At 41.7% G+C, this 14,423-nt stretch overlaps 1 protein-coding gene across 1 annotated transcript in view; it reads left to right on the top strand.

The window, feature by feature from the left end:
* Window positions 1-14,423, top strand: part of ADD2 (adducin 2) — a 103,974-nt gene that overhangs the window by 1,030 nt on the left and 88,521 nt on the right. The window lies entirely within an intron of this gene.

Raw genomic sequence — 14,423 nt, 5'->3', positions numbered from 1 at the left:
CGCTCTGCCGCAGCTGCGAGGCAGCAGGTGCGGCATCGGCGGCGGCCTGCATTTGGAGCAGGGGAGCTGGCACGTGAGCGGGCCCCAGTGGATCTGGATTTTTATGCCACTCCACCACTTTGGAGGGAAAAAGGGCCACTGTCCCCAAGAGGTCTTGCCAGTCTGCTCCTCCCTTAGCTTTCATCTTCCCTCCCCTCTATTTTCCTGCCTCCTCTCCCCTCCTCTGCCCCCGGTTGGAGACCACCCTTGGTCCGGGAGGCCGGGTGGTGGGGTGGGGGGCGGGCAGCTTCTTCCAATTTTGAAATCACAACCACTGAGCTACCAGGTGATAGGTTTGGGGTGGAGTGGGGGCGGGGCAGACTGCTTTAGGATGCCGATCAGGCGCTCTGTCTAGCCTATTGTCTTGCTTTTTCTCCCCCTTCCCTTTCTTCTATAATCTCCACCCCTCGCCAAAGAGAGGGAGAAAGAAAGACCGAGAGAGAAAGCCCCAGGAGAGAGAGGGAGGGAGGGAGGGAGGGGGAGAGAGAGAGAAAAGGGAAGGGGGGAAAAAAAGCCCCAGCCCACACCCTATCAAATTCTTTTAAAAAATTGTCATTTATCTGTGACACATGATTATTACCCATCTGTTTCTTTACACCCACTCTTGCCTCTTGCAGTTTGTTGTCTGAGATTCAACTGACTCAAATGAGCCTTATTAATAATAGAAATCAAATCTCAGTTTGCTAAATGGACATTTTGTGCTTTCTGACTAAGCCCAAAGGAGAGGGTAATCTGACATCCTGGTGGGAGCAAGTGATTGGAGAGGGCAGACCCAACTCCTTTCACATCTAGTGTGTGGGTCTAGTTAAGGTACATGCATGAGATGCATGTTTAACGTGTAGGGGTGGCCTCGTTAAAGGGATTTAAACATTGGGTTTCATTTTAAGAGAGAATTGGTAAACATCTGAAATGAAAATGGTTTAAATGATTAAGAGCAGTTAGCTGAAGTTTCAGACTTGCAAGTCACTCTGGCCACTAGCATATGAATAGTCTATGTTAGATTTTACCGAGGGATTTAGATCATTTAATATTTTTGCTTTATAATGTTCTACCTTCATTCTGTGATCAGACTTTTGTCAGTGGGTAGGGACCAGGATCTTGCCCAGACCTGTCTCTTTCCCCACCCCTGTCCACTTTTCATCTCTCCACCCCTAATAGCAAACCTTTTATTATTGTAATTTCAATATATTTTGGAGAACCACTAAAATCTTTGATCCCAAATCCATACAGTTTGTAGGAAGCCATATATTCTTTCTTGTCCAATTGCTTAACCTTATTAAAAATCTGTTTGTTACATACAAAATACATAGCACTGCCTGAAATGACGCACCACATGTGGTTTCTGGGCTTGAGTTGAGTTGGCTTTAAATGTTAGGATGGCGCTAGAATTAGCACATCACAGCTATTCTCTAAGAGTTTACAGGTGATGACATATGTTTGTTGGGACAGAATTCAGTGTTAAGGTTTCAAAAGTATGTTGGAAAGACTTTGATAAATGTATTTATCTACCTTGTTCTACAAGAAATCTCAGACAGTTTATTGGTCTTCATAAACCATACTAAGGGAGACTAACTTAGAAGTAAATGAGAAAGAAAAAAGAAGACTAAGGATAGAGATATAAAATGGTATTAAGAATGAAACTAATACAAAAATACAAGCATAAGACCCCCTGTACTTGTTATGAAAGTAAACAAATCCAACTCTAAACTTTCCAGCATGTCACCGAACAAGAACTGACCAACCCATGACTCATGTGTTTATTTATTTATTGACTCATCCACCCATTTCTTCATTTAACAAACACTCAGTGAGGCCCTACTATGTGCCAGGTTCTGTGAAGGGTGCAGGGCAGACATGGTCTCTGTCTTGACAGCACTTAGCGATGAAGGAGAGGAACTGACATTCATCTGGAAACTCTGTAAATGAATGTATAATCACAGATCATTCTGAGAGCTGTGCAGAAAAAGTATGAAACACAGAATGTCACATGTCCAGAACATAAAACACAAAACAAAAATGTAACTGAAGCACAATAGTTCTTGATTCTAAGAGCAGAAAAGAACTCTTCGAAAATATAACAGTGTTTGGAATGGTGGCTTCAGTCATGTTCTTGTCAGATACAAGGAGGGATACATACTGCTGTTGTTTGTTTTTTTTTTTTTAAGATTTTATATATTTATTTGACACAGAGAGAGAGAGAGATCACAAGTAGGCAGAGCAGCAGGCAGAGAGAGAGGGGGAAGCAGGCTCCCCATTGAGCAGAGAGCTCAAAGCTGGCCTTGATCCCCGGACCCTGAGATCATGACCTGAGCTGAAGACAGAGGCTTAACCCTCTGAGCCACACAGGTGCCCCAAACCATGTTTTTAAAGTGTTCCTCAGTGTGAGTTTATATCACTCATGGGTCTCTCAGACCACTGGGGTTCTGAGATATACACATTTTGAGGGATCTGTGTCTTCTCTAAAATTAGCAGTTTTACTTCAGTGATAATCTTAAATAATTAGTAATAAAATGTGTTCTGTATTATCTTGATGGCAACTCCAAAGCCAATGGTAGGGCCTGTATTTGCCTCTGTGTCTTTTCATGTGAGCCAGGAGCAGGCCTGGTGGCTCAGGTCATGAGGCAGAGAGGAGTTTAACTAGAGGTACATGGAGAGAACGGTGAGTCCCCACAGGGCACAGGCTCGTCAGACTCAGAAGAACAATTCCTGGGGGGCACCTGGGTGGCTCAGTGGGTTAAAGCCTCTGCCTTCGGCTCAGGTCATGATCTCAGTGTCTTGGGATCAAGCCTTACATCCGACTCTCTGCTCAGTGGGGAGCCTGTCTCCCCCCACCTCTCTGCCTGCCTCTCTGCCTACTTGTGATCTCTGTCTGTCAAATAAATAAATAAAATTAAAAAAAAAAAAGAACAATTCCTGGGATCAGCACTATATTGTCAAAGACTGTTGCTCTCATGCTAGTCATAGTCATAGTCATAGTCACTAAGTTGCAGGAACTTATTAGCAGCAGGTGTTGTAGTGAAAACACAATGACAGAGTTCCTGTTGCTAGTTTCAGCAATAATTGGATTAGATCTAAATTTGATGCAGATTTAGTAACCTCCAATAACTACCTTGTGTCCAAAACAATGAGACTGGTAATTTAGTGTAATGATTGAGTGGAGCCAGACTGTCTGACTTCAAATTCATTTTTCTACTTACTAGCTGTGAAACTTGGGCAAGTTACTCAACCTCTGTGATCCTCAGTTTCTTTTGAAACTATGGAGATAAATACATGGTATTGATTTCATAGTGACATTGCAAGGATTAGAGTCACTACATGTGAAAGACTTGGAGCATATAGTAAAGTTCAGTAGATGTTAGTGATGTTAGTTACTATTTTTATTAGTATAAAATGGCACCCATTTAGGTAAGCATCTCAGGATGGTTTTTAGAAGAATTTAAAATTATGATATCTGATTATCTTCAAGGTAGCAAACACATTTTTGAGGTTACTAATATTATTTTGCCTACATGCTTTATTAGTTGCCCCCGTTGGTATAATTGAAGCCAAAATTCAGAGAGTGATAACATGTAGTAACTAGACCTGAGACTATATCTTTCTGTTGATAAACCCAAAATGGAGTTTTAATTCCAGCAAAACAATATCATCTGTTGCAAGAAGATAACTTTATGTATTTGACATTTTAAAGTTTTATAGTTGCATTTATTCATAAATTTATTTTGGCATTTTAGTTATATGAAAGCTGTAATGCCTGGGTGTTTTTAACTGGTCTTTATGAGTGTACTTATTTAAGTTACATTTTAATAAATGTAACGTAGGTCAACCTTGGGTCCATAAGAGATTTTTTTCCTTCAAAAGAGATTTCTGTAGGGGTGCCTGGGTGGCTCAGTGGGTTAAGCCTCTGCCTGCAGCTCAGGTCATGATCTCAGGGTCCTGAGATCGAGCCCTGCATCAGGCTCTGCTCATCAGGAAGCCTGTTTCCCCCTTTCTATGCCTGCCTGCCTCTCTGCCTACTTGTGATCTCTGTCAAATAAATAAATAAAATCTTTTAAAAAAAAGATTTCTGTATAGTGGAAGCATTTTGGACTGTAGACAAAGACACACCCAAGATGTTTGAAATAGAATTTTGAATCTCTAGAAGAGAGATTGCAGCCCTAATATTTTACTCTGTATACCTTGGCTACCATAGGTTTAACTTGAAAGAATTTTAAGACCATAATACCAAAAACTGCCTCTGCTTACAACAACATCATCAAAGTCCCCCAGACTCGTAGAGCACCTATGGAATGGCAAGGTTCCAGCAAAGATTCATCCTGACCTAACTTCCATAGTAAACTACATCTGAGAGGTTTGCCAATGTTGCTGAATGAGGTGAAAAGAGTCTTTTCTCTGTGAACTACAGTGTTCAATTGTATAGTTTAAAATGAGTTTACTGATTATATTGTTCAAATCTGTTTTTAAGTTTTCCTTTTTTTTAAAGATTTTATTTATTTATTTGACAGACAGAGATCACAAGTAGGCAGAGAGGCAGGCAGAGAGAGAGAGGGGGAAGCAGGCTCCCTGCTGAGCAGAGAGCCCGACATGGGGCTTGATCCCAGGACCCTGGGATCATGACCTGAGCCGAAGACAGAGGCTTTCACCCACTGAGCCACCCAGGAGCCCCTGTTCTTAAGTTTTCTTTGTACTTAAGTGATCTGTCAAAGATTACAAAATTATGACAGTCTCCCACTATAATTGTTTTTGATAGCTTTCCTTTTAATATATACCTATCATAAAACTATGCATTTATATTGTATTCTATTACACACAGGTTTTATTTGCTGCTGTTACTTAGGGCCCTGGTTGCCAAGGACTGATGGCTTTTTTGGGATGGGGGACATTTCATGCTAAAACCAGGACATGCCAGGCAAAGGAAGACAGATCTATTTTAGTTGCAGAGAAGAGAGAGATAACAAAGGGCCTAGATTCTTCAAGGACTCTCTAGAAGATATGGTAGAGATGGTGCCAACCAAGATCAACCAGCCCATGAGTCAACAGGGGCCCTCCCCAGAGGAAGCAGGGATATTCTTCCAGCTGAGTCCTAGAAAAATACTCAGGCTCAATGCACCAGACCTGGATGTGCTAGGGTGTGGTCAGGGGGAAGATGGGGGTAATAAAGGGCTTTAGGAACTTTATCGGCACCTTCCACCTTGAGTAACTGGACCCCCAATCCTGATGTGTGCTGAGGGACCCCTGAATAATGTGGGGTTTAAGATAGCAAGCTTCAAACCAGGTCAGTTCTGATCACCCCCAACAGTTAGAGCTGAAAATAAAGTACATAAATAAATGTCACTTGACCCAGCTGTAAATATCTCTAGTGTGCTTGGTCTGACAGAGGACCCCCTAAGCAACCCAGGCAGGACCTGGAGGCTAGGGAATTTAGGATGCGGTTGTCAGAAAGCAAATATCAGTGCTCCATATGATATCTGGAACGGTCTTCCTGGGCCCAGCCTTGAAAGTACTTACCAAGCCAAGGAGAAAATGCCTTTGACTACTGTGAGTGGCAGCTTTAAGGACCATTGACATCCTTCACCCATGCCTTCCCCCCCCTGCAGACAGCTGATTGAATAGGCATAGACCTGTGAGGACTTAGGATCTCAGGGCAGGGTGTCCATATGAGGCCAAACAGGGAGGGGGAGTCAGGGTGAGGAGGTAAAACACAAAAACCAGTTCCCGCCACCCCCCCAACACCATCCAAAAGAAAATGAACAAACAGAAAAAACAGACATGAGGGCGTTAATAAGTCATTCCCCTGCTCCCCTAGCCAATTTAGAGAAGAAGCCACTTGGTTTTCCTGAGGTGGCCAAGTGATTCTTGTTCTGGTAGCTTCCATGAGGCCCAGCTAGACACTTGGTCTCTGTGTTGATGAGGTTGCCTTTCATCCTGCCGGGGCTAGTTTGCTTGGGCTTGGGTTTCATCAGTCCCTCTTGGATTCCTCTGGATCTTCCCACTTCTCTTGCCTACCTTGAACTCAAACTCCTTCCATCAATCTACAGTGATCTTTCTGAAACAGAAATTGAATCTTGACAATCCTCTGCTCTTGGAATAAAACCCAAATTCTTTACCTTTACATCTTCCTTCACACTCCACCCACCATCTTCCTGGACATGTCCCCTCTACAAACCTCCCTCACAGTCTCCACACCTTTCTCAAGCTCTTTCCTCCAACCTTACATGCCCTCCCCCCACTTTTGTCTGGCAAGTTGATTCTTTTAGAAAGCCAACTGAACAGACAAGCTTCTAGCAAGCCTGATTATGATTAAAACAATACTAGAAATGAAAGGTGGGACAAAGCAGAGAAGAGATTTGAAATCATAACAATGCATTATTGTATGCTAACATATGTGAAAATCTTGATGAAATGGACATTTTCACAGGACATGTAAACTACAAGTATTTCAGAAATCCCGAATGTCCTGTTTCTGGATGGGAAGAGTTGATGTAGCAAAGATGTCGGTTCCTCACAGATTCTGCCACGTGGTTGGCAGCCTTCCTGGTAACCAGAAGTGATGCAGATTTGTTCCTATTTTTCTCTTTTTTTGGTCATTTTCTGTGGAATTTCGAAAGGGTTACTTAACTGCATATGCTCTTTTGCAAATCATTGTATTGAGGGAAAGCCAATACATGTGCATTTGCATGTCATTTCTAAATTGTTTTTCTTGAAGAGCGAATGAAGTCATTAAACTTGAAATGCTTGGGGACTTTATGAAGACAGTTTCTTCTAACAATGGACATGATTTTCAGCCCATGTTATTTTATTGAATATGAATTTTATTTTATTTACTTTCTTTACTCAGCAAGGAGCCCATATAAGAATCTCCCGACTTTTGCTTTTAAAAAAATTGATGGCGAAGCGGTGCCTGGGTAGCTCAGTCAGTAGAGCATCCAACTCTTGATTTCAGCTCAGGTCATGATCTCGGGGTCATGAGGTCGAGCCCCGTGTCAGGGCTCTGTGCTCAGCATGGAGTCCGCTTGAGATCTACCGCACCCCCCCACCCCCTCCTGCTGACCTTCCCCCCACTCATGCTTGCTCACTCTCTCTCTAACTAAAATCTTTAAAAGAATTGATGGTGAAAAAATAGTCAAAAAGTGAGGGTGTGTTCAGTTCTTTCCTCCTTTACTGTGTCAGATGGCAGAGCGTCCATACTGATTATCTCGACATTCCTTTATTTAGAATTGATTCTTCTTCCCTCTTAGCACCACATTTCTCTTAGATCCTTCCAACACCCTCATTTGTGTCCCAAATTAGCTACATCTGTTACCATAGTTATGCGGTATCCAGCTTAACCCGCTCCAGGCTTGTTCCTGCTGCAGGGTGTTTGAGATTTCCTTTCTTGCATATCCAGAAGAACTGTCACTATTTTTCTTTCTTTTTCTCCTCCCCTCCCCACCCCAGGTTTGTACTGTTTTAAAGGCAATGCGTGTGTATAGTTGATTAATCAAATAGGACAGAAGGGCTTCTAACAGAAAGCAGCAATCCCTGGCCAGTCCAAATCCTTATCCACAGACAGGCAAACTGCTTTTAGCTCTTTGCCGTTCTCCCATAGTTACTTCTGTTATCTCAAAATAATATGCATACACTGCTGCTTCGATCAACTTCGATCATCCTTTGGTGACCTTCTGCCATGACAGTCAAGGATGTAGTTTATTTACATCATGCCTACTGCCTCTCCTTACTCTCTTTGTCTGGTCATCTCTGAGACTCCAGACAGGGCCTTCATAGGGGGTTTGGGAGAAGGGGGTGGGATTATGGACATTGGGGAGGGTTTGTGCTTTGGTGAGTGCTGTGAAGTGTGTAAACCTGGTGATTCACAGACCTGTACCCCTGGGGATAAAAATATATGTTTATAAAAAATAAAAAATTATATTAAAAAAAATGAGCTTTCTCATTCTATGGACTGTTAATTGGGTCACTTGACTCTACTCTGTGTAAGGTAGGCTATTACCACCACCTCTTCTTGCCCTGCTTCCTCCTTCCCTCTAGCTTTCCTTTACTTTTGCTTTATCAAAGTTGATAAAATATTCATTCTGTTCCATGGCCATAGTTAGTTTCTATGATTTGTCTATAATGATTCTAAAAGTTGAACAATTTTAAACTGTTCATTATCTGTGTTGATATTGTTCACAAGTAATAATCTAGAATTTCATATCCTTCTCAGGGGCTCCATATCTCAACCCTTGGGCCCCTAGATAGGAAACGTTTCCCAAGATGACCCTGGGGTCAGGAACACCACTACAGCTGCCCTTGTTCACCCCTGCTGGGTGTGCAGTTTCCCTAAGAAGACCCCTCCGCTGATCAAACTGATGAACTGAGAACACCTGCCTACTATTTTGAGATACAGAGGTCACCACAGCTGAGTGCCTGGCTGGGGGGTGGGGTGGGGTCACTGTGTATGGGCACAGGAGAAAAGGTGAGTGAGCTCTGCTCTGCCATAGAGACCCACAATTTGTGCTGCGGTGTCCAGTCTCTTTTTTCTTCCTGCCCTTTATCTTGCCTGCCATATCACCAGCTGGGACACTTCAGGGCTGTGCCACAGATCGTCTGCTTCCTGGGCTCTAGCATCCTTTGCCTAAAATTTGGGCTGAGGCTTCTTTTGCTTCAAACATTAGTCACCAGTTCCCCATCTGCTTTTTGTCCTAAAGAAACTTGATGAAATCTCTCCTCTGATAACAACCTGCTTTTACTTTGTTATTATGGGATTATGCATTTTTATCTCCTTATGGTCAATTTAATGGAATCTAAGGAGAAAGAGAGAGAGAGAGAGAGAAGAACATAGGGCTATGTGGGATTAGGACCGCCATCTTGAATTAGAAGCCAAGGACATTAATTTTCAATCAAGCCATGCATAGTAGTGATAAAATAAGCTGCTGGCATGCCTATGGTTTAAATTAAAACCCAGTGAAGTTTGTTCTTTGTTTTGAAAATGCCTTCAAATATGTATGGTACCTACCAACTCAATTCCAACAACTTCTCTGGTCTAGGATAGTGCAAAAACTCTGAATCATTCTTTCACCCCACTCTAAGATGAATGACTTTTAGCTTATATACAATTCTAACAGATTCAGTTGTTTCTCTTCAGAAAGGTGCAAGTCGCAAATTAGAAGAGTTTGGCTAACAGTCTGAAAAAGCCCAGGATAAGATGAGGGTTAAGAGAAGATAGAAACTTCTTAGGGGAACCTGGGCTGCAGTTATTGGCTAGTTGCTACGGAAAGTCATTTGTCAGAGTAGCCAGTACTCGATTTGGATGCAGAAAGTAAGGAACTAACAGAGAAAGTTAGTGAATAAACACTGTGTGTCCTCATAGAGGGAAGGGCTGCTGGCTTTTTTTTTTTTTTTTTTAACCTTGATAAAAAGGAGGGATTTTGGGGTTCCAAAGGTGCTTTGTTCAGAAAGTAAATGTGGAATTATACATATTAAGAAGTTTCAGTTGCCTCTGTTTCCATTTAATTTGGAGATAATTGCTTCATTTTTCAGCTCTTGCAGTGATCACTGAGACCAAAGACAGTTTTGGGGATCCTGCTTTATAGATCTTAACTGTTGAAGTTACAAGCTATAAAAACTGTTACCAGTTTTGAAGCCTGTCCTTGTTATACTTGGTTCTGAACTGAAAATGTATCAGGTTTAAGGATGTCAAAGAATTAAAACCTGCTTTTCAAAATCTATTATATTTATAGATGAAATGATCAATGTCTATGATTTGTCTCAAAATCTTCTTTTATTGGGTTATAGGTGGGATTGAGGTGAATTGAGATGGACTACAAGTTGATAGTTTTGAGACTGGGCATAATATCTAAACTGACACTTTTCAAAGTAAAAGGAGATGCTATTAATAATTACACTGGGACAAGAGATGTGACCCAGACCCTCTCAGGAAAATTGCAATCTACTCTAAAGTTAGACAATGGGTACTTGGAGTTCATTATATAGTATGCTCTCCAATTTTGCATATTTGTGAATTTTTCCATAATTAAATATGTCTGCTGTTTTATAGTGTTTGCTCTTTTGTTATAATTGGAGACTTTCATCTTAATCATGATGTTAAACATTAGTCAACTAATGTACAAAAGGAAAATAGCTAGAGAATATTGTTAAAGGACAAATCTATTAAGTTAATTTATAATAATGGGACAAAAATCCATAGCTCCTACAACTGGGACACCCAGGAAGCAATACTTAATTAAGTCGACAATGTTTTAAAGCAGATCTCTAGCTTTAGTTATGCAAAAGGACCTCATTTTTATTGCTGTGGATTGGGTTCCTTGGGATTTTATGGATAGCTGGGTACATCCCCAGAAAGTTCAAGTCTGCTGGGAAATGAAGAGCCAAGCCAAGAAAGTGGGGCTTCGATTTGCAGAGCAAGTCTACAATGCTGATATGTAATTATCTTAGTGTCTCTCCTATTGAGGTTCTGCATTACTTTTCACCTGCTAAAAGAGTCTTTCAAAGTTAGTCAGAATTTGAGAAAGAAGGTCGCTATTCTTGCTCTATAATTGCCATGGTATGTCATCCCATGGTTACTGAAGTTTTTGCTTCTGCCAGTGTGAGGTGATATGGCTGACGTATGTGGATAAGGCAGCAAGGCTGAGCTCTGTGTTTTAGGATGTCAGTTATTCTGTTTCTACCCATCAGAGGACCAAGTGGTTGTGGATTTGGAGTGAGGTTCTTAGTGCCTGACAGAGGGGCTGAGATGAATGCCCAGCTGCTAGATGGTCCCTTGAAAGGAGCCTGGGAGTACCAGGAAAGGTACTCTGTCGTATATGAGCTCTTTCCATTCTAATGTGCTGCTTCTGTGCGATCAGGAACCAGTTCTGCAAAAATGATTTTTTCTGATGCTACTTGTGTTACAGGTATAATTTACTATTGTGTCCCATGTGTTATGCAAAAGAACATCACTTTTTAATTTATTGGCTTGTGCTTTTTAAAGTCAAGCTTGCTGAGATATCATAGAGTACAGTTCACCTTTCTTAGGTTTATTGTTCTATGAATTTTGACAAATATGTACATTCATGTAACCAGCACCACAATTAAGGTTCCTTTGTGCCCCTTTGGAGTGAATCTCCCCCATCCACCCACAGCCCCTGACAACCACCCAACTGGTTTTGCCTTTTTCAGGATGTCCTATAAATGGGAGCATACAGTGTAGTCTTGTGTCCAACTTCTTTCACTTTGTATAATATTTTTGAGATTAAACCTTGTTGCTGCAAATATTAATGGTTCATTTCTTTTGATTGCTGAGTAATATTTATTTGGATGGCTGTACCAGTTTGTTTAGTTATCCACCCATTAAAGGACATTTGGGTTGTTTCCAGTTTTTGATAATTATAAATAAAGCCACTGTACATATTGATACACAAATTTTTGTGTCTTTTGGTTCTCATAGGTAAATAATATCTAGGAGTGGGGTTGTGTTGTGGTATCCTAAGTGTATTCATAACTTTATAAGAAACTGCCAAATTGTTTCCAAAATGACTCTATCCCATTTTGCATCCCCACCAGCAATTATTAGAGTTCTAGATGCTCTACACTTGGTATTGCTAGCTTTTTTTTTTTTTAATTTTAGCCCTTATGATAGAGGTGGGGTAGTATCTCATTGTGGTTTTAATTTGCATTTCCTTAATGTCAATGACTTTGAACATCTTTTCATGAGCTTGAATGACACAGTATCTCTTTTTTGGTTGTCTCTTGTCTTTTAAATGTCTGCACGTTTCGGCCATTCTAAGGCAAACAGGAGAAGGGATATTTCCTTAGTCTCAAAGGGGGAGCAGAAGCATAATGGGCCATAGTGAGAGTGTGGGGAGCACTGTAGAGGGATGTAAGGAGAGTTGCCCAAGAGGAAGGTAGTATGGGAGAGGTGGAGGGGGTGAAGTCAGGAGCTAAGCTATCTCATCCTTCCCTCCTACCCCGGCTGCTTCAGGATTTCTTCTCTGGAGGATATTATGGTTTGTATTATGAGGAGCTACTCCCTTAGGAAGTAAGGGAGGGATGGAAGAAGACAGCTGTAATACTGACTCCTTTCTTTTTCTTCTTAATGTGCTTACTTCAAGTTTGGTCTTTACTGGTTATAAAGACCAGTTAATATCTCTTTAAAATAGATGTTTAAAATAGAGAATTTTGAAATAAGTCCAGTTTGCACAGCTGTATGCAAGGGTCAACTACTCAGATGTACACTTGTAGTATTTAACCAAAGGTGGGGCTCTCTGAGGTGAGAATAGTAGAGGAGAGAGGAACAGAGGAGTTAGAGGTACTTTGCAAGGGGATTATTACCTGGCTGGACTAGTTAATATAAGCTAGATAAGAAAGGATGTGAAGAGTGAACTTTGGGGGTACATAGTGAAAAAATGTGTACAAGGTCTTGGAGACATTGGAGAATCAGAGTAGGTAGGCTGGAAGGGGATGGTCCAGGAGGAGGATGTGAAATCCATATGTTGGAGATGGTAATCTTATTGGTAATGGCAAGATCTAGGGTATATAACTATGGGAGTGGGTGGCTGAGGCTGGGGTGGAGAGAGAGATGATTGGCATGAGAGGAAAACGTGAAGTCTGGCTGTTGGTGGATCACCACATGGATGTGAATGTTGAAGTCATCAGGAATGAGAAAGGAGGGGAAGATGGTAAAGTCATCAGTGAGTAAGGGGAATGACCAGGAAATTGGAGGATAGCCACAAGGTGGCTGATGGCAAGTCTGTCTAAATGGGAGTCATGGACTTCCAAGGCAGTGGGTCTGGAAGCAGGGGAAGAAGTAGATGTAAGTGGCTATGGGGCACACAAATGCTATCTACATGGTGCCAAGGCCCCAAGTATATGGGATGTGGCTGTGAGATAACAGTGAGGAGAGTGTGGCTTTAGATTTTTTTTTTATTTTTGGATCACAGAAATGGGCTTTATGTAGCAGATTTAGGGAATCCTGCAAAGAGTTACAGGATTGTTCATGAGATTGGCTTCCAAGCAGGAAGGAGGGTAACCAAGGAGGCGTTATTGACTTTGGGCTTGTTCAAAACTCAATTAAAGGCAATTAACAGTATCTGGTGTTGTTTATGAAAGTACTGGTCTCATGAGAGATCTCCTAGCAGTCCTCATGCATTGTGAGAAGAGAAGAAAAACTTCCTCTCTTGAGGCATCTTTTGTCTTCATGTCATTATTCATGCATTACCCCCAGCCATAAAGCTCATGGAGGAGACAGAAGGCTTCTGTCCTTCCATATCACCATCTTGCTGTGGCTCTGAGATGACTTTTTTGTCTAGACTTGCTCTATTGATGGTGACCTTTAACAAAATAAACTGCGACAAGAAAAATAAGGATTGATGAAGAAGATGAACTTTCTCAGAATTCGTACTCATGCATTGGAACAGGACGTATTTTGAGGAATGAGGCATGTTAAAGGGAAGTGTGAGGTTTCTTAAATGCCTGACCAAAAATCTCAGAAAAGCACCGTGCCCTATATGGCAATCCTGGGGCATTTACTTTCCCACTCTCCAAAATAAGTATTTCACTCCCTTTTTTTTTTTTTTTTTTTTTTAAATCTCCTTTCTTTCTATTCTCACCCACCTTGCTGGGTGCCTCCAATTTCACTGAGAGACAGAAGCAATGAGGAGAGTGGCCCTGCTTTTATCAGGGGCCATTCTTTCTCTGGGATCTGGGCCCTGGTTCCTCTCACCTTCTAAAAACCACACTCCAGCAATTGGCCATTCTATTTTCTGCATCATTGGCTTCTCTCTTTCTCTCTACTGCAACGTTTCCATTGGCATTCAGGCATGTTCTAGTATCTCTTACCTAAGCATCTCAGGTGCTACCCCATTTCTCTCTTTATGTTCTCAGCAAAACTCCTTGCAAGAATTGCCTTGCTCGCTGTCTCACTTTCTCTTCCCCATTGTCTCTACATGGGCTTCTGTTCTCTCTGTGCTACTGAGACTACTCTTGTCAAGGTCATTAATGGCCTTGTTGCTAAATCTAATGGCCTCTTCTCTGTTCCTATCTTACTGATGCATCAGCAGCTTTCAACAACGTGAACCTCTTCTTGCAACATTCTATTCTTTGGCCTTCTGGGACCTTTCACTCTCCTGGTTTTCCTTTGCCTCTCTGGGTGTTCCTCTTCTTCCTCTGTGAGGTTCTATTCACCTCTACGAGACCTCTGAATGTGGGAGAGTCCCATGGCTCTACTCTGGGCCACAAGTCTCCCTTACACACTGCCCCCCCCCCACACACACACCTAGGAAGCTCATCCAGGCCTTAGCTTTAGACTCTGTGTATATGCTGATGAATCTAGTCTCTTTTTTCCCCACAACTCTATAGCTTAGTGCTACTCAAACTTCATTGTGCATATGGATCACCTGGGGATCTTGTTAAAA

The sequence above is a fragment of the Mustela putorius genome, unplaced genomic scaffold (genome assembly GCF_011764305.1).
Source record: "Mustela putorius furo isolate JIRA1106 unplaced genomic scaffold, ASM1176430v1.1 tig00000281_pilon_pilon_pilon, whole genome shotgun sequence".
Classification (NCBI taxonomy): Eukaryota; Metazoa; Chordata; class Mammalia; order Carnivora; family Mustelidae; genus Mustela; species Mustela putorius.
This window is presented reverse-complemented; position numbering and strand designations above follow the sequence as displayed.